The 19,703-nt window shown below is 38.4% G+C and overlaps 2 long non-coding RNA genes across 2 annotated transcripts; both read right to left on the bottom strand.

The window, feature by feature from the left end:
- On the bottom strand, window positions 4,855-6,776 carry LOC110262824. Its single transcript, XR_002347828.1, has 2 exons — window positions 6,723-6,776; window positions 4,855-4,974 (listed from the first exon to the last, which is right to left on the bottom strand). It is a non-coding gene; the product is annotated as an uncharacterized LOC110262824 (long non-coding RNA).
- LOC110262823 lies at window positions 6,774-19,516 on the bottom strand. Its single transcript, XR_002347827.1, has 3 exons — window positions 19,207-19,516; window positions 18,912-19,029; window positions 6,774-6,806 (listed from the first exon to the last, which is right to left on the bottom strand). It is a non-coding gene; the product is annotated as an uncharacterized LOC110262823 (long non-coding RNA).

Raw genomic sequence — 19,703 nt, 5'->3', positions numbered from 1 at the left:
TTGCTGGTTAGTTATACCGGAGTTGTGAAAAGTGTGATCACAATTCCGTGCACCAACCATCATATCCATTGGAATGATATGCATTGTAGAAGGGGTTGCAATCATAGTAGCTTGGTTGAGGAGGTTGCCATGGTGATTGTTCATATGGATATGGATCCTTTCTCAAGAATTCTTCCCTCCTATAATGTGAGTCATCATTCAAGTTTCCATTACCTATAAGATAGTCATAACCATATCCAAAATCACAAGGATGAGAATTCATATGGAAAAGAGAAAATCAAAACAAAAATCTCAAAAAGGCAAAGAAAGAGTAAATTCCTAATTACTAACAAGACCTAGAAATAACCAAAAAGTAAGATATTCACAATATGAACATATTCACAATAGCCAATAACATAACACCATTGCAATTCCCCGGTAACAGCCCCAAAAATTTGATAGAAGAAAATTGTCGGTAAAGAATTTCACAAAAAATAATTACGTTGCAAGTATAGTTCTAAACCAACAATGAATCCTCAAATCAAATTTAATATGGTTGTCACTAGTTCAACCCCAATAAAAATAACCGAGAGTATTAATCTCGGGTCGTTCTCCCTAGAAATCATAATGAAGTGCTTTATTATTGGCTACGAAGGAATGTTTTGGGATTTTTATAATAAGGAACAAGAAATGTAAATGGAAAAAGAAATAAACTAATAGCTAAGAAAGCTCTTGGCAAGGAATGAGAACTAGAAGTCCTATCCTCTTTATCACCATCAATTGTGACAAGAATTATTCATTGCTCCCACTTAGTTAATCTCTAACTATGAAGGAAAGTCAAGTGAATACAATTAACTTGAGTCCACAAGTCTAGTCAAATCATAAGGAAAGACTAGCTTTAGTGGCATTCAAGTCAATGAGCAACTTCCAATTAGAAATCAACAAAAGAGTTTGATAACTCAAGAGTCTCTAATTACTCAACCCAAACCAAGAGGAGAAAAATCTAACTCATGACTAAAAGAAATATTTCATCAAACACATAGAGGGCAATAAAAGTAAACATAATCAATTGCAAGAATTAAAGGAAGCTATAACTAATCAAGGTAAGAAATCAACAATAGAAATCAAGGCAAATATAAAAAGACATGGAAATCATAAATTGCATTAAAAGAGAATTGAAATCAACAAAAGAGTGCATGAACTAAAATTAACAAAATAAAGGAATTAACAAAAGAAGTAAAATGCTAGAACAAATAAAAGTAAACGGAAAATTAAAGCAAAGGAAGAATGAGATCTAGATCTAAAAGGAAGAAAACTACGAACCCTAATCTAAAGAGATGAGAGAGCTTTTCTCTCTAGAATTCTACATCTAAACTAAAACTAAAGTGTATGAATGGTCATCCCCCATATCCTCCTTCACTCCCAGCCTCTTATCTACATACTGGGCTCGAAACTGGGCCAAAAAGTCAGCTCAAAAATCACCCCCAGTGATTTTTCTTTAATGAGGCACGTGCCGCTCGTCACGCATTCGCGTCAGCCACGCGTTCGCGTCACTTTGAAGATGCAATGGTCACACGTACGTGTCATGTCACGTGTACGCGTCGCTCGGAGTTTGGCGCGATCACGCGCATGCGTCGTCCATGCATGCACGTCGGCATCAGCTTCTCAAATCTTCATTTTCTTGTGTTCCTTCCACTTTTTCATGCTTCCTTTCCATCCTCTAAGCCATTCCTGCCCTATAATCTCTGAAATCACTTAACAAACACATCACGGCATCGAATGGTAATAAGAGAGGATCAGAAATTAGTGATTTTAAGGCCTTGGAAGCATGCTTTCATTCATAGGATAAAATTGGGAAGGAATCATAAAACCATACAAATTGTATGAATAAATATGAGAGTAGATGAAAAATCCACTAAATTAAGTATAAGACAAACCCTAAAAATGGAGTTTATCAAATAACACTGGTGGTAGGAACAGTTTATCCATTGAAAACAAGTTTATTCCAGAAGTACCACAAGGATGACACAGTAATACCAAATAAGTATGACCAGTTGTTATTAGAAGTATGGTTTAGTAATAACCATTCATTGAGGTTTGTGTTGAAGAAGGAGTTACTACCATCAGGGGGGATAAGCATTTGCCACATGTTCCTAGCATTGAAACAGTTTCGAAGCACATGAATGACTGATTCTTCCTGGTTTCTGCACCGAGGGCAAGCATCATTAGTGGTCAAGTGTCTGTATCTTCTTTTCAAGTTTGTAAGGATGGCGTTGCGTGCCACCAGCCAGAGAAAGGTTCTGACATGCTCAGGTCCATGCCAATACCACACCAACCGGAAGATCTTATTGGGAGTATCGTGGGCTTCCATGAGATTTTGATAAGTTGATTTGGTACTAAATGATCCATCCGAGGAGGGATCCCAGGCAATGCAATCAACTCCTTTCCACGGGGACGGGGGAGAAATAGTAACAATCTTCTTGATAGTGTCCTCTGGCAGCATCTCCTGAAGCTTCCCAACGTCTCACTGCCCTGCGATGTTAAGAAAATCCATCACCATATCAGAATAATTGACATTATTACTTACCTGGCTTGTGATCTCGCTTAGACGTCCTACACCTGGTAACCAGCAATGATCCCATAAGCGAATTTAGGAGCCATCGCCAATTCTCCAAATGCAATTGCATTGGACATTGTCCCAGGCAGAGAAGATACCCTTTCAAAGATTTGAGTTGCTTCGCTTTCTTTCCACTTTAGGAATGATATCTGTGCCGCTGCCATATTTTGATCTAAGGACTCTAGCCCAGAGAGCATCCTTCCTCTCAATAAGCCCCCATCCAGCCTTCATCATAAAGGCTTGATTCATTTGGCTTGCGTGTCTAATGCCCAAACCACCAAAATTTTTTGGCTCGCAGACTTTCTTCCAACTAAGGAGATGTATCTTCTTGGTTTGTTCTATGTCTCCCCAGAGGAAATTCCTGCAGATACGGTCAATAATATTATAAGTAGCAGAAGGTAAAATAGTAGATTGCATATTATATAAAGGCATAGAGGATAGGACACATTTCACCAGAGTTACTCTTCCAGCAAGAGAAAGAGAGGAAGCTTTCCAAGAATTGAGCTTGGCATGAAGCTTGTTGACGATGCCCTCAAAGGTATGCTTAGACACTTTGGAGTAAAGAATAGGAACGCCTAAGTATTTTCCTAAGTCATCAGTTCTGGCAAACTGCAGGATATTGCTCACCTCTGTTCGAACATTGTGTCCCACATTCTTAGAGAAAAAGACCCTGGTTTTCTCTCTGCTGACACTCTGACCCGAGCTATCACAGAAAACCTCGAGACATTTATTAATGATATTAGCTTGATCTAGATTGGCCTCAGCAAACAAAATAATATCATCCGTGAAGCACAGGTGCGAGATAGGGGGACCATCCTTCTTCAGTCGAATAGGTTTCCAAAATCCTTGTTCCACTGCTGTACTAATGAGTTGGGATAGTCTTTCAATACAAAGCACAAAAATGTACGGGAAGATGGGGTCTCCTTGTCTAATACCTCTGAAAGGTGAGAATTCATCCAAATTTTCTCCATTCCATATAACCCTCATCCTAGCAGTCGAGATACAAGAGAGGATAAGATTGATAAAGGTTTGGGGAAGCCCAATATCGATGAGGGTCTCTTTGATAAACTCCCACTTTAACCTGTCGTATGCTTTCTCCAAGTCAATCTTGATGGTCATCCAACCTTTTTTCCCTTTTTTCTGTCTCATAGAGTGAATGACCTCTTGAGTGATGACTATGTTATCGGAACTATGTCTTCCGGAGACAAAGCTGCACTGATTAGGCATAACCAATTTGTCCATGACTCTTCTCAACCGGTTAGCAAGAATCTTAGTAACCACCTTATAAGAGACATTGCAAAGGCTGATGGGCCTTAGCTGTTTTAGATGTGAGACATGTTCTACTTTGGGAATAAGAGTGATAAGCGTCTCTTTTACCTCTTTGATCTTGTTCGGGTCTTGAAAAATATTTTTGGTTAACTCACAGACATCGGTGCCAACTTTATTCCATTGGCTCTGGTAGAAGATGGCTTGAAGCTCGTCTCTGCCGGGGCCTTCCAACTACCCATACCAAAAATAGCATCTTTCATTTCCTCATCAGTCACATTCTGGCTCATGATGTTGTTGTCGGAGCTACTCATGGGGGGAAACATATTTTTAAGAATAAAAGGGGTATGATTAGGGTTGTCTGTATAGAGATTTAAGAAGAAACTGGTAGTCAGACTCTCCAGAGTTGCCTTATCAGTTACCCAGTCACCACTGTCATTCTGTAGAGAGGTAATCTTGTTCCTACGCCTTCTAATCATAGTCGAGCCATGAAAAAATTTTGTGTTTCTATCACCAAACTCGATCCACTTGCACCTAGCTTTTTGGAACCAAAGAATTTCTTCTTGAATGAGAATGTGCTAATATTCCGACCAAAATTCTTTCTGCAGCTTATCAAGAAAGGAATTCTGAGAGTACCCTAAACTAGTCACAATCCCTTGAAGCCTTCTAAGGATTCTATGTTTCCTTTTAAACACATCACCAAATCGAGTTGTTCTAATCCTTGAGTTTGCTCTTAAAACACTACAAGGAAAAGCAATATTTGTAACAAAAAAAATTGTTACAAAAAATCGAAATTTTGAAACAAAAGGATTTTGTAACAAAAAAGGGACCGTTGCAGTATGTCCCATTAAAAAAAGTTTTTGTAACAAAAAACAGAAATGTTACAATTCAAAGTGATATTTTGTAACAAATTTTTCTGATACAAAAAACCAAAAATCGTTACAAAAGTGATAAACATATTGAAGAACCCTAATGAACTAGATAGATATATAGGACAAGAAAAACAAGGAATTATAAATCTCCAAAATGTAAACTACAAATTACAAACTCCATCATGTTCATTCAGCTCCTTTCTCATGGTCATGAAGAAGCTTCTAATAAGTGGCACACACCTGAAAAGAGCACCAACCAGAAAACACTAGCTTAAGAAACAAGATTTGTTTTTCCTTTAAAAATGCACAGGAAAAACAAAAAACTATACTCATATTATTCAACAATGAATACGAACTCTAAAATTCTTACCATGTCCTTTCCCAACCCCATGGCTTCTAGTAACTCACTTTGTCCAGTATTAGAATAACAACATGCTCTATATTACTACTTAATAAATCACTCCCAAGCCAGTTGCATGATAAATTAATAGTTAGGAATACCTTTCTGCATATGGGTGTATATATAGAGTAATAAACATAAACTGATACAGTTCTTCCATTAGTTCCATGACTAGATGGCCTTGGGCTAGAATGAGTACTTACAATTTCTTACTCTTCACCATCTGCCTGAGCTGAAATATTCTGCCAAACAAGTGATAGACAAGAAGATTATGTAGTCACAAAAGGAAAGTAACAATTAACAAAATAACAAATTAAAAAATTTATAACAGAAAAAAGTCATATTTTTAGTCCTTGATAAACTCATACAGTTAATAATAAAGAATAAAAATAAGCCCCACCAGATTGGTTTCCATTCTCCTAAAGATGATGCTGATCATCTGTGTCAGCATAGCCTTTGATGTTGTTTGGTTTATAGGACTCTTGCTACAAAGGCAAAGAATGAATCTGAGTACTATAGATTAATAACTAATTAACTATAAGCATCAAAGACAACATAGAAATGAGTAATACCTATTTACTGCAATATCATAGAAATGAATAATACTTATTTAGTGCAATATTGTAGCATACTCTGATAACTCCTAAAAAGGGTTCGCCATGCACTGAATAACACAAAATAAGGATCGTTAATTATGCAAAAAGAAGAAAGAAATATGTAAATAAATACATACGAACAAGAGAAAAAAGTGGCCTAGAGAACCATGGTGTGGTTTGAAAACCAGAGGACCGATATGATGATCAGCGTGACATACCAAAAAAAATTGAAAATAAAAGCATAATGTATGTGTTAAATTACATCACAATTAGTTGTGTAAACAGCAATACTCTAAGCTTCTGGCTGAAATGAAAGCAGGTCTGTATTATCTCTATTGATGGAGTTTTTCTCCCTTTTCCTTAACACAGCAGTTTTGCATAATTTGTCTACTAGTCATGCCTAATTAGAGTACTCACAAGTCTCAATTCTAAATTTCAGTGTAATTGAATTCCATAGAAAGATGAGGAGATTTAACTTAAATGAAAAACTAATAGTGAAACAAATTTAAACAAATTTCGGCAGCATTTCAGCAGTAATTTAGCATATTTCCCAAATTCACTCAATCAAATCAATATCCATATGAATACAATAACAATTAAACAAAATTCACATATTCATCCATATGAAATAAGCAACAAACAACTTGAGTGCACAATCTAAATTCATCATCATCATTGCACAAAATAAATTAACATAATAGCAGTAGTTCACAATTCGATTCAGAAAAGAAGAAAATCATTATCATCCAATCACAGATTCACAAAAACTCAAACAGCATTCATGATCATTTAACAAACAATTAACAAAAATTTATTCCAAACACATTCAAAACAACAAAGCTTTTCTAGACCTAATTCCTCTACAAAATATGTTCAGCCTACCTAACAACCTATAATCCACTACAACATGCATATCTAACTAAGTATAACTAAGCAAAATTAACATAATTAAATGAACTTAACAGAATTGAAAGAAAAATGCAGTAAATGACCTGGGAATGTAGAAGCATAACAGGGGAAAGGGGACAGGAAGAAATGGTGGTGAGCTTTCCAACTGAGAATCACATCCAGAGTAGCTGCCTGGTGCACGAAATCACAATCACACTGTTGCAATTCCACACAACTAACCAGCAAGTGCACTGGGTCGTCCAAGTAATACCTTACGTGAGTAAGGGTCGATCCCACGGAGATTGTCGGCTTGAAGCAAGCTATGGTTATCTTGTAACTCTTAGTCAGGATATCAATAATTCTCAGATTTAATTGTAAAAAGTAAAAGAACGTGAAATAAATACTTGTTATGCAGTAATGAAGAATAGGTTGAGGTTTTGGAGATGCTTTGTCTTCTGAATCTCTGCTTTCCTACTGTCTTCTTCTTCATACACGCAAGGCCCCTTCCATGGCAAGCTTTATGTTGGGCATCACCGTTGTCAATGGCTACTTCCCGTCCTCTTAGTGAAAATGTTCCAAATGCGCTGTCACCGCACGGCTAATCATCTGTCGGTTCTCGATCATGATGGAATAGGATCCATTGATCCTTTTGCATCTGTCACTACGCCCAACACTCGCGAGTTTGAAGCTCGTCACAGTCATCCCTTCCCAGATCCTACTCAGAATACCACAGACAAGGTTTAGATATTCCGGATCTCAAGAATGGCCGCCAATAATTCTAGCCTATACCACGAAGGTTCCAATCTTAGATTAGAAACCCAAGAGATACACATTCAAGCTTGATTGCATGTAGAACGGAGGTGGTTGTCAAGCATGCGTTCATAGGTGAGAATGATGATGATTGTCATGGATCATCACATTCATCAGGTTGAAGTGCGAATGAATATCTTAGAATAGAAGTAAGCGTGATAGAATGGAAAACAGTAGTAATTGCATTAATTCATGAAGAACAGTAGAGCTCCTCACCCCCAACAATGGGGTTTAGAGACTCATGCATAGAAGATACAATATGAAACATGTAAAGTGTCATGAGGTACAAGATGAATCACTAAAAGTAGTTTTTATAGTAAACTAGTGACCTAGGGTTACAGAAAATGAGTAAGCTAGGGTGTTTAGTGTAAAAATCCACTTCCGGGGCCTACTTGGTGTGTGCTTGGGCTGAGCATTGAAGCTTTCATGTGTAGAGACTTTTCTTGGAGTTAAACGCCAGCTTTTGTGCCAGTTTGGGCGTTTAACTCCAGCTTTTATGCCAGTTCTGGCCTTAAACGCCATAATTCTTAAGCTGACTTGGAACACCGGTTTGTGTCATCAAATCTTGGGCAAAGTATGAACTATTATATATTTCTGGAAAGCCCAGAATGTCTACTTTCCAACGCAATTGAGAGCGTGCCAATTGGGCTTCTGTAGCTCCAGAAAATCCACTTTGAGTGCAGGGAGGTCAGAATCCAACAGCATCTGCAGTCCTTTTTCAGTCTCTGAATCAGATTTTTGCTCAGGTCCCTCAATTTTAGCCAGAAAATACCTGAAATCACAGAAAAACACACAAACTCATAGTAAAGTCCAGAAAAGTGAATTTTAAATAAAAACTAATAAAAATATAATAAAAACTAACTAAAATATACTAAAAACATACTAAAAATAGTGCCAAAAAGTGTATAAATTATCCGTTCATCACAACACCAAACTTAAATTGTTGCTTGTCCGCAAGCAACTGAAAATCAAATAGGATAAAAAGAAGAGAATATACAATAAATTCCAAAAACATCTATGAAGATCAGTATTAATTAGATGAGCGGGGCTTTTAGCTTTTTGCCTCTGAACAGTTTTGGCATCTCACTTTATCCTTTGAAGTTCAGAATGATTGGCTTCTATAGGAACTCAGAATCCAGATAGTGTTATTGATTCTCCTAGTTAAGTATGTTGATTCTTAAACACAGCTACTTTATGAGTCTTGGCCATGACCCTAAGCATTTTGTTTTCCAGTATTACCACCGGATACATAAATGCCACAGACACATAACTGGGTGAACCTTTTCAGATTGTGACTCAGCTTTGCTATAGTCCCTAATTAGAGGTGTCCAGAGCTCTTAAGCACACTCTTTTTGCTTTGTACCATGACTTTAACCGCTCAGTCTCAAGTTTTCACTTGACACCTTCACGCCACAAGCGCATGGTTAGGGACAGCTTGGTTTAGCCGCTTAGGCCAGGATTTCATTCCTGAGGGCCCTCCTATCCACTGATGCTCAAAGCCTTGGATCTTTTTTATTACCCTTGCCTTTTGGTTTAAAGGGCTATTGGCTTCTTCTGCTTGCTTTTTCTTTCTTTTTCTTTCTTTTTTTCTATTCACTGCTTTTTCTTGCTTCAAGAATCAATTTTTTTATTTTTTAGATTATCAATAACATTTCTCCTTTTCCATCATTCTTTCAAGAGCCAACAATTTTAACATTCATAAACAACAAATTCAAACATATGCACTGTTCAAGCATTCATTCAGAAAACAAGAGTATTGCCACCACATCAAAATAATTAAACTGTTTTAAAATTTGAAATTCATGTACTTCTTTTTCTTTTTCAATTAAAAACACTTTTCAATTAAGAAAGGTGATGGATTCATAGGACATTCATAGCTTTAAGACATAAACTTTAAATTTTATTAATCATGGAATGACAATAAGACTCAAAAATAAATATAAGAGCACTCTAATAATAATAGAAGACGGAAAATTAAAAAAAAATAGAAAAATAAATGACTCTTAAAATAGACTCTTAATAATAAAGGTTATCACAGAGTTAGGACTCAACAACCTTGATTTTGAGAAGTGGATGCTCCCTCAATCTGTGGGGTGTTTGGTCCTTCAAGGGAGAGCTTCTGGCGCTTTAGCACCTGTAGCTCATGCCCCTGCTTCTCCTGTTCCTTCAGCAGTTTGCAGAGCATGCAGTTTTGATTCTGCTGTTCTTCCTTAAGTTATTCCATAGCTTCTTTCAGCTTGGTAACAGATGCTTCTAGGCGGGTCCAGTAGTCAATTTCAGGAATTTCTGGGAGGAACTCCTACGCCCTCCTTTTTATGGAGTTGTCTTGCACTTGTCCTTCCATTGACTTCTTGGTGATTGGGTGTTCGATTGGGATGAATTCATCTACTCCCATCCTCACCCCAGCATCTTTACATAGCAGAAAAATTAAGCTTGGGTAGGCCAGTTTGGCTTCAGTGGAGTTCTTGTTTGCAATTGTGTAAATCTCACAAGAAATCAGATGATGAATCTCCATTTCTTTTCCAAGCATAATACAATGAATCATCACTGCTCTTTTGACAGTGACCTCAGAGCGGTTGCTAGTGGGCAATATAAAACGCCCAATGAAGTCCAACCAGCCTCTTGTAACTGGTTTGAGATCTCCCCTCTTGAGTTGGTTTGGGACACCTTTTGAATTGGTTATTCACTTAGTTCCAGGGAGGCATATGTCCTCTAGAACTTGATCCAACCCCTTATCTACTCTCACCATTCTCCTATTAAAGGATTCTGGATCATCTTGTAGTTGAGGCAATTTGAAGACCTCTCTTATTTTGTCCAGATGGAAGTAAATAAGCCTCCCTCTGACCATGGTTCGGTAGGTATGAAAGGCAGATCCAGTTATTCTCTGCTTATCTGTTAGCCACAGATTTGAGTAGAATTCCTGAACCATGTTTCTTCCAACCTTTGTTTCAGGATTAGCTAGAATTTCCCATCCTCTGTTTCGAATTTGCTCTTGGATCTCCGGATATTCATCTTCTTTTAGATTGAATTTAACTTCCGGGATCACTGACCTCAGACCCATTATTTTGTGGTAATGGTCTGCATGTTCTTTGATTAGGAACCTCTCTTAATTCCAAAGACTCTTTGGAGTACTCTCTTTCTTGCCTCTTGATTTGGTTTGCTTTCCCTTAGGTGCCATGATCTTGATGAGTCTTAGCTCAGTGATCACGAAAAAACACACCAAACTTAGAGGTTTGCTTGCCCTCAAGCAAAAGAAAGGAAAGGGGAGAAAGAGGAGAAGAGGCAAATTCGAATGGTGGAGAGGAGGGGTTGGCCGAATATGTATTTATAAAAGGAGGGGAGGGATTTCAAAAATTTTGAAAGAGATATGCCATAGAGATATGATTGATGAAAGAAAATAAAATCATGATATGAAAAAGATGATATTTTAAATTGAAAAAGATATAAAGAGGTTAAATCTGATAATTTGGTTATGCATCTAAGATATAAGAGATGATATGATGGGTTTGAAAAGATTTGAAAAGAAATTGAAAAGATACTTGAGTTTTTTAAGAAGATTTGGGAAGGATTTGAAAGAAAATTGAAAAACGATTTAGAGAATTGTTGAATTTTTGAAAATTGAGGGCGAATAATGAAAGTTTGAAACATGTTTGTGCAGAAAATTATGAGTTAAAACATGAAGATTTGAAAAAAAATTGAATTTGGAAACAAAATCTCCTCCCCCTGCCTTTCTGGCATTAAACGGCCAGAATGGTATCCATTCTGGCGTTTAACGCCCAATTGTTGGCCATTATGGGCGTTTAACGCCCAGCCAGGTACCCTAGCTGGCGTTAAACGCCAAAAACCCCTTTATCACTGGGCGTTTTGCTGAATGCCTAGGATGCTGCAATTCTGGCGTTAAACGCCCAGAATGGTACCCATTCTGGGGTTTAACGCCCAAAATGGTACCTTTACTGGCGTTAAACGCCCAGAATGGTACCCATTCTGGCGTTTAACGCCCAAAATGCCCTTTACTGGCGTTTTCTTGTCAGCAAGCTCCTTTTCTCTACTTTTTGCACTGAATCCTTCTGTAACTCTGTGAATTCCTTCAATTTTGATGATTAACCTTTGAAGAAAATGTATATCAAATTTCTACAAGTATTAATTAAAACATATAACCTGCTAATGGCTGGGTTGCCTCCCAGCAAGCGCTTCTTTATTGTCTTTAGCTGGACCTTTTACTGAGCTTCATTCAAGCCTCAGTTTTGAGCATTCTTGCTCAAAATTGCTTTCAAGATAATGTTTGATTCTTTGTCCATTAACAATGAACTTTTTTTCAGAATCAATATCTTGAAGCTCAACATATCCATATGGTGACACTCTTGTAATCACATATGGTCCCCTCCACCGGGATTTTAATTTTCCAGAGAATAATCTGAGCCTAGAGTTGAATAGCAGAACTTTTTGTCCTGACTCAAAGACTCTGGATGACAATTTCTTGTCATGCCACTTTTTTGCTTTTTCCTTATAAATTTTTGCATTTTCAAAAGCATTGAGTCTGAACTCCTCTAGCTCATTTAGCTGGAGCAATCTTTTCTCACCAGCTAACTTAGCATCCAGGTTTAGGAATCTGGTTGCCCAGTAGGCTTTATGTTCCAGTTCCACGGGCAGATGACAGGCCTTGCCATACACAAGCTGGTATGGAGAGGTTCCTATAGGAGTCTTGAATGCTGTTCTGTATGCCCACAGAGCATCATCCAAGCTCTTTGCCCAATCCTTTCTACGGACAATTACAGTTCATTCCAGGATTCTCTTTAGTTCTCTATTAGAGACTTCAGCCTGCCCATTTGTCTGTGGATGATACGGAGTTGCTACTTTGTGGCTAATTCCATATCGAACCATAGCAGAGTAAAGCTGTTTATTGCAGAAATGGGTGCCCCCATCACTGATTAGTACTCTGGGAACACCAAATCTGCTGAAAATATGTTTCTGGAGGAACTTCAGCACAGTCTTGATATCATTAGTGGGTGTGGCAATTGCCTCCACCCATTTAGATACGTAGTCTACTGCCACTAGAATGTAAGTGTTTGAGTATGATGGTGGGAAAGGACCCATGAAGTCAATACCCCATACATCAAACAACTCAATCTCTAAGATCCCTTGTTGAGGCATGGCGTAACCATGAGGTAAGTTGCCAGCTCTTTGGCAACTGTCACAGTTACACACAAACTCTTGGGCATCTCTATAGAGAGTATGCCAGTAGAAGCCACATTGGAGGACTTTAGTGGCTGTGCGCTCACTTCCGAAGTGTCCTCCATACTGTGATCCATGGCAATGCCACAGGATCTTCTGTGCCTCCTCTCTAGGGATGTATCTGCGGATCATTTCGTCTGCACATCTCTTAAAGAGATATGGTTCATCCCACAAGTAGTACTTTGCATCAGAAATTAGTTTTTTCTTTTGCACCCTGCTGTACTCCTGGGGTATGAACCTCACAGCTTTATAATTTGCAATGTCTGCAAACCATGGTGCTTCCTGAATGGTAAAGAGTTGCTCATCTGGAAAGGTCTCAGAGATCTCAATAGAAGGGAGGGATGCCCCAGCTACTGGTTCTATCCGGGACAGGTGATCAGCTACCTGGTTCTCCGTCCCTTTTCTGTCTCTTATTTGTATATCAATCTCTTACAGAAGCAACACCCATCTTATGAGCCTGGGTTTTGAATCCTGCTTTGTGAGTAAATATTTAAGAGCAGCATGGTCAGTGTACACAATCACTTTTGATCCTACTAAATAGGATCTAAACTTGTCAATGGCATAAACCACTGCAAGCAACTCTTTTCTATGGTTGTGTAATTCTTCTGTGCGTCATTTAGAATACGACTGGCATAGTAAATGACGTGCAGAAGCTTGTTATGCCTTTGTCCCAACACTGCACCAATGGCATGGTCACTGGCATCACACATTAATTCGAATGGTAATGTCTAGTCAGGTGCAGAGATGACTGGTGCTGTGACCAGCTTGGCTTTCAGGGTTTGAAACGCCTGCAGACACTCTGTGTCAAACACAAATGGCATATCAGCAGCTAGTAGGTTGCTCAGAGGTTTTGCAATTTTTGAAAAATCCTTTATGAACCTCCTATAGAATCCCGCATGTCCCAGAAAGCTTCTGATTGCCTTAACATTAGCAGGTGGTGGTAATTTTTCAATTACCTCTACCTTGGCTTGATCCACCTCTATTCCCTTGCTTGAAATTTTGTGCCCAAGGACAATTCCTTCAGTCACCATAAAGTGACATTTTTCCTAGTTTAAGACCAGGTTAGTCTCTTGGCACCTCTTCAGGACAAGTGCTAGATGATCAAGACAGGAGTTGAATGAGTCTCCAAATACTGAGAAGTCATCCATGAAGACTTTCAGGAACTTCTCTACCATATCAGAGAAGATAGAGAGCATGCACCTCTGAAAGGTTGCAGGTGCATTGCACAAACCAAAAGGCATTCTTCTGTAAGCAAATACTCCAGATGGACATGTGAATGCTGTTTTTTCTTAGTCTTGAAGATCCACTGCAATTTGATTGTAGCCTGAATAGCCATCCAAAAAGCAGTAGTATTCATGGCCTGCTAGTCTCTCTAGCATTTGGTCTATGAATGGTAAAGGAAAATGATCCTTTCTGGTGGCTGTATTGAGCCTTCTGTAGTCAATACACATGCGCCACCCTGTAACTGTTCTTGTGGGAACCAGTTCATTCTTTTCATTATGAACCACTGTCATGCCTCCCTTCTTGGGGAAAACTTGGACAGGGCTCACCTAGGGGCTATCAGAAATAGGATAAATAATTCCAGCCTCTAGTAACTTAGTGACCTCTTTCTGCACCACCTCCTTCATGGCTGGATTTAGCCGCCTCTGTGGTTGAACCACTGGTTTAGCATCATCCTCCAATAGGATCTTGTGCATACATCTTGCTGGGCTAATGCCCTTAAGATCACTTATAGACCACCCAAGAGCCGTCTTGTGTGTCCTTAGCACTTGAATTAGTGCTTTCTCTTCCTGTGGATTTAAAGCAGAGCTTATGATCACTGGAAAAGTGTCACCCTCTCCCAGAAATGCATATTTCAGAGATGGTGGTAGTGGTTTGAGCTCAGGTTTAGGAGATTTCTCCTCTTCCTGAGAGATTTTTGGAGGTTCTTTTATTTCCTCTGGTTCCTCCAGATCAGGCTGAACATCCTTAAAGATGTCCTCTAGCTCTGATTCAAGACTCTCAATCATATTGATCTCTTCCACCAAAGAGTCAATAATATCAGCGCTCATGTAGTCAATTGATGTGTCTGGATGCTGCATAGCTTTGACAACATTTAACTTGAACTCATCCTCATTGACTCTCAGGGTTACTTCTTGTACATCAATAAGAGTTCGTCCAGTTGCTATATCGAAGTTGTGAATGAAAAACGATTTATTAAGACGTGCATACAGAGTTTTTGGCGCCGTTGCCTGAGATCACAATTTCGTGCTCAAGTGCCTCTGCAAACGGGATCTTTATTTCAAGAGTCCTGAGATAGTCTACAAAGTGGGCAAATTGTTTATCCTGTTCCGCTTGACAGAGTTTCTGAGGATAAGGCATCTTGGCTTTATATTCTTCAACCTTAGTTGCTGTAGGTTTATTCCCTACAGAAGTGGTTGGAGAAGCCTTCTTAGAGTGGTTACTATCAGCACTTGCAGGTGTCTGATCCCTCATTGGCGTTTGAACGCTAGAACTGGGTAAGGAATGGGCATTTAACGCCAGCTTCCCACCCTTTTTTGGCGTTTGAACGCCAGAACTGGGCAAGGAATGGGCGTTTAACGCCAACTTTTCTCCCTTTTCTGGCATTTGAACGCCAGAATTATTCCTCTCTGGGCTCTTGCTATCCTCAGAGGGATTTTGGGCAATGGTTTGGTCATCCTCTGTCAGTTGTTCCTTTCTTGGCTTTTTACTATTTTGAGCTGAATTATTCAATGTCTTTCCGATCCTTAGTTGAATAGCTTGGCATTCTTCTGTTATCTGTTTAGATAGTTGCTGTCTTGTCTGATTTAATGGTGCTTCTATATTCTTGTTAGTATTTTTAGTATCTTGGAGCATCTCCTTGAATTCTGCTAATTGTTTTGTCATTAGAAGTAATTGCTGATTTAGTTCAATAATCTGTTCTTGGGGATTATGATCAGTAGTTGCTACCATAGCCTCTTCTTTTATGGAGGACTCACTGTTTGAGTACAGATATTGATTTCTAGCAATTGTATCTATGAGTTCTTGAGCCTCTTCAATTGTTTTTCTCATGTGTATAGATCCACCAGCCGAGTGATCTAGAGACATTTGAGCTCTTTCTGTAAGCCCATAGTAGAAGATGTCTAACTTTACCCACTCTAAAAATATTTCAGAGGGGCATTTTCTTAGCATCCCTTTGTACCTCTCCCAGGCATTATAAAGGGATTCATGATCCTCTTGTTTAAAGCCTTGGATGTCCAGCCTTAGCTGTGTCATCTTTTTTGGAGGGTAAACTTGATTCAGGAATTTGTCTGATAACTGTCTCCATGTTTTTATGCTGGCTGTGGGTTGGTTATTTAACCACCTCTTAGCTTGATCTTTTATAGCAAATGGAAATAGTAATAATCTGTAGACATCCTGATCCACTTCTTTATCACGTGCTGTGTCAGCAATTTGTAAGAACTGTGCCAGAAACTCAGTAGGTTCTTCCTGTGGAAGACCGGAATACTGGCAATTTTGCTGCACCATGATAATGAGCTGAGGGTTTAGCTCAAAACTGCTTGCTTTAATGGGAGGTATACAGATGCTACTCCCATATGCAGCTGTAATGGGGTTAGCATATGACCCCAGAGTCCTTCTGGACTGTTCATTTCCACTTATGTCCATATGGAGAAAAGGAAATTGATATGAATTGCAAATAAATTATATTTTTAAATTTTTTTAATTAAAAGTAACCGAAAATAAAACAAAATAAATGGGAGATAAAATAAATCTTTCGAAAATTAGAAGAAAATAAAATAAAAGCAAATTGAAAACTAAATTAATTAATTAATTAAAAAGATTTTGGAATTGGCAATCAGAAAGATATGATTGAAAATTATTTTGAAAAAGATATGATTGAGAAGATATGATTGCAATTTATAAAAAAAAAGATATGATTGAAAAGATATGATTGAAGAAATTAAAAAGATTTGATTTTTAAAAAAGATTTGAAAAGATCAATTTTTAAAATTAGAATTTTGACTTGACTAAAAAAGATATGATTTTGAAAATCTTTGACTAATTTAATTCAACATTTCGAAATTTATGAGTAAAATAAGGAAAAGATATTTTTTTGATTTTTGAATTTTAATGAGGAAAGAGAAAAATAACAAAATGACATGAAACTTAGAAATTTTAGATCAAAACAAAGAGAACAAACAAGAAAACTTTGAATGTCAAGATGAACACCAATAACAAATTTTTGAAAAATTTTTAAATAAATAAAAGCACAAAAACACACCAAACTTAAAATTTTTAGAAAATCAAACACAAATTTTCGAAAAATTAAAGGAAAACACAAAGGAGACACCAAACTTAGAATTTTTAAAGATAAAAAAACAACTAAGAGTATGCAAATTCGAAAAATTAAAAGAAAGTAAAAGCATGCAATTGACACCAAACTTAAAATATGAAACTAAACTCAAATAAAAGACTCTAAACCAACAAAAATAAAATATTCCTAATCTAAGCAACAAGATAAACCTTCAGTTGTCCAAACTCGAACAATTTCCGGCAACGGCGCCAAAAACTTGGTGCACGAAATCACAATCACATTGTTGCAATTCCGCACAACTAACCAGCAAGTGCACTGGGTCGTCCAAGTAATACCTTACATGAGTAAGGGTCGATCCCACAGAGATTGTCGGCTTGAAGCAAGCTATGGTTATCTTGTAACTCTTAGTTAGGATATCAATAATTCTCGGATTTAATTGTAAAAAGTAAAAGAACATGAAATAAATACTTGTTATGCAGTAATGAAGAATAGGTTGAGGTTTTGGAGATGCTTTGTCTTTTGAATCTCTGCTTTCCTACTGTCTTCTTCTTCATGCACGCAAGGCCCCTTCCATGGCAAGCTTTATGTTGGGCATCACCGTTGTAAATTGCTACTTCCCATCCTCTCAGTCAAAATGTTCCAAATGCGCTGTCACCGCACGGCTAATCATCTGTCGGTTCTCGATCATGTCGGAATAGGATCCATTGATCCTTTTGCGTCTGTCACTACGCCCAACACTCACGAGTTTGAAACTCGTCACAGTCATCCCTTTTCAGATCCTACTCAGAATACCACAGACAAGGTTTAGACGTTCCGGATCTCAGGAATGGCCGCCAATAATTCTAGCCTATACCACGAAGGTTCCAATCTTAGATTAGAAACCCAAGAGATACACATTCAAGCTTGATTGCATGTAGAATGGAGGTGGTTGTCAGGCACGTGTTTATAAGTGAGAATGATGATGATTGTCACGGATTATGACATTCATCAGGTTGAAGTGCGAATGAATATCTTAGAATAGAAGCAAGCGTGATAGAATGGAAAACAGTAGTAATTGCATTAATTCATGAAGAACAGCAGAGCTCCTCACCCCCAACAATGGGGTTTAGAGACTCATGCCATAGAAGATACAATATGAAACGTGTAAAGTGTCATGAGGTACAAGATGAATCACTAAAAGTAGTTTTTATAGTAAACTAGTGACCTAGGGTTACAGAAAATGAGTAAGCTAGGGTGTTTAGTGTAAAAATCCACTTCTGGTGCCCACTTGATGTGTGCTTGGGCTGAGCATTGAAGCTTTCATGTCTAGAGACTTTTCTTGGAGTTAAACGCCAGCTTTTGTGCCAGTTTGGACGTTTAACTCCAGCTTTTATGCCAGTTCTGGCGTTAAACGCCATAATTCTTAAGCTGACTTGGAACGCCGGTTTGGGTCATCAAATCTTGGGTAAAGTATGGACTATTATATATTGCTGGAAAGCCCAGAATGTCTACTTTCCAACGAAATTGAGAACGTGCCAATTGGGTTTTTGTAGCTCCAGAAAATCTACTTCGAGTGCAGAAAGGTCAGAATCTAACAGCATCTGCAGTCCTTTTTCAGCCTCTGAATCAGATTTTTGCTCAGGTCCCTCAATTTCAGCCAGAAAATACTTGAAATCACAGAAAAATATACAAACTCATAGTAAAGTATAGAAAAGCAAATTTTAAATAAAAACTAATAAAAATATAATAAAAACTAACTAAAATATACTAAAAACATACTAAAAACAGTGCCAAAAAGCGTATAAATTATCCGCTCATCACTGCCCAAGTGAAAAACAGAACCAGGATAAAGAAAAAGGAAAAACCATAAGCAAGGTAGATTGCAATTTTTACAGAAACACATGCAACAATGATAGAATTAGCTATAGAATTACACTAGACAATAGTATATCTTCAGGTAAAATTTGCTATCCCCTACCTTGTCCAAGTTTCAATATGGCTGCTGTTATAAACACACTCAGCACCTTCTTGAAGACATCACCATTAAAAATTGTACTTGGATTCCCGGATCCATTCCATGCAACAATAATCATTGCCTAATCAAATATTAGCTATTCAGAAGTAGATCTTATTTTGCATTATATTAAAGGGAAAAACAATTAACGTAGAGGGGAGTGACAACATAAATACATAACGCAATATTTATTACCTGTAAGCATAAAATGCAGAAGCCCCACATGCGATCAAAACTTCTGAAAATATGCCAAAATGACCTTATCTCTAACTAAGTCTAGCTTCAAAAAGGCTGCTGAGATAGCAAACCCTAATGGAAGAGAAGCGGAATTTGAGTAGTAGTAGTGGCGCTGGTGGCTCTGGCCGCAAGGACACGACACCGGTTCATCTCCAGTGACGGCGAGCTCGAACGACGGCAACTGGGTGCGGCGGCGGTGACAGAATCGGCTTCCCTTGTCTCACGCGCTTCACTGGCTTCCGTCAATCTCTTTGTCAGCGTCGCTCTCCCTTTCTCCTTCGAGCTCAACGGTAGCGAAACTAGCGGCGACGGCAAAAACGCATGGCAACGACGAGGACGAACGGTGTGAACGTCTCCGTCGATCTCTCTCTCTCTCTTCGCGGTTCTGCTTCTCTCTCCTTCTCCCTCGTGGTGATTCGACGGCAGCTCTGGTGGCAGTGACGCCCACCGCGCCGTCTCCCTCTTCCCCCTCCATCTTCCTTCGCGTCTTCTCTCATTTTCTGATTCGGTCCACCCCTT

This window comes from Arachis ipaensis, chromosome B05 (assembly GCF_000816755.2).
Source record: "Arachis ipaensis cultivar K30076 chromosome B05, Araip1.1, whole genome shotgun sequence".
Taxonomy (NCBI): domain Eukaryota; kingdom Viridiplantae; phylum Streptophyta; class Magnoliopsida; order Fabales; family Fabaceae; genus Arachis; species Arachis ipaensis.
This window is presented reverse-complemented; position numbering and strand designations above follow the sequence as displayed.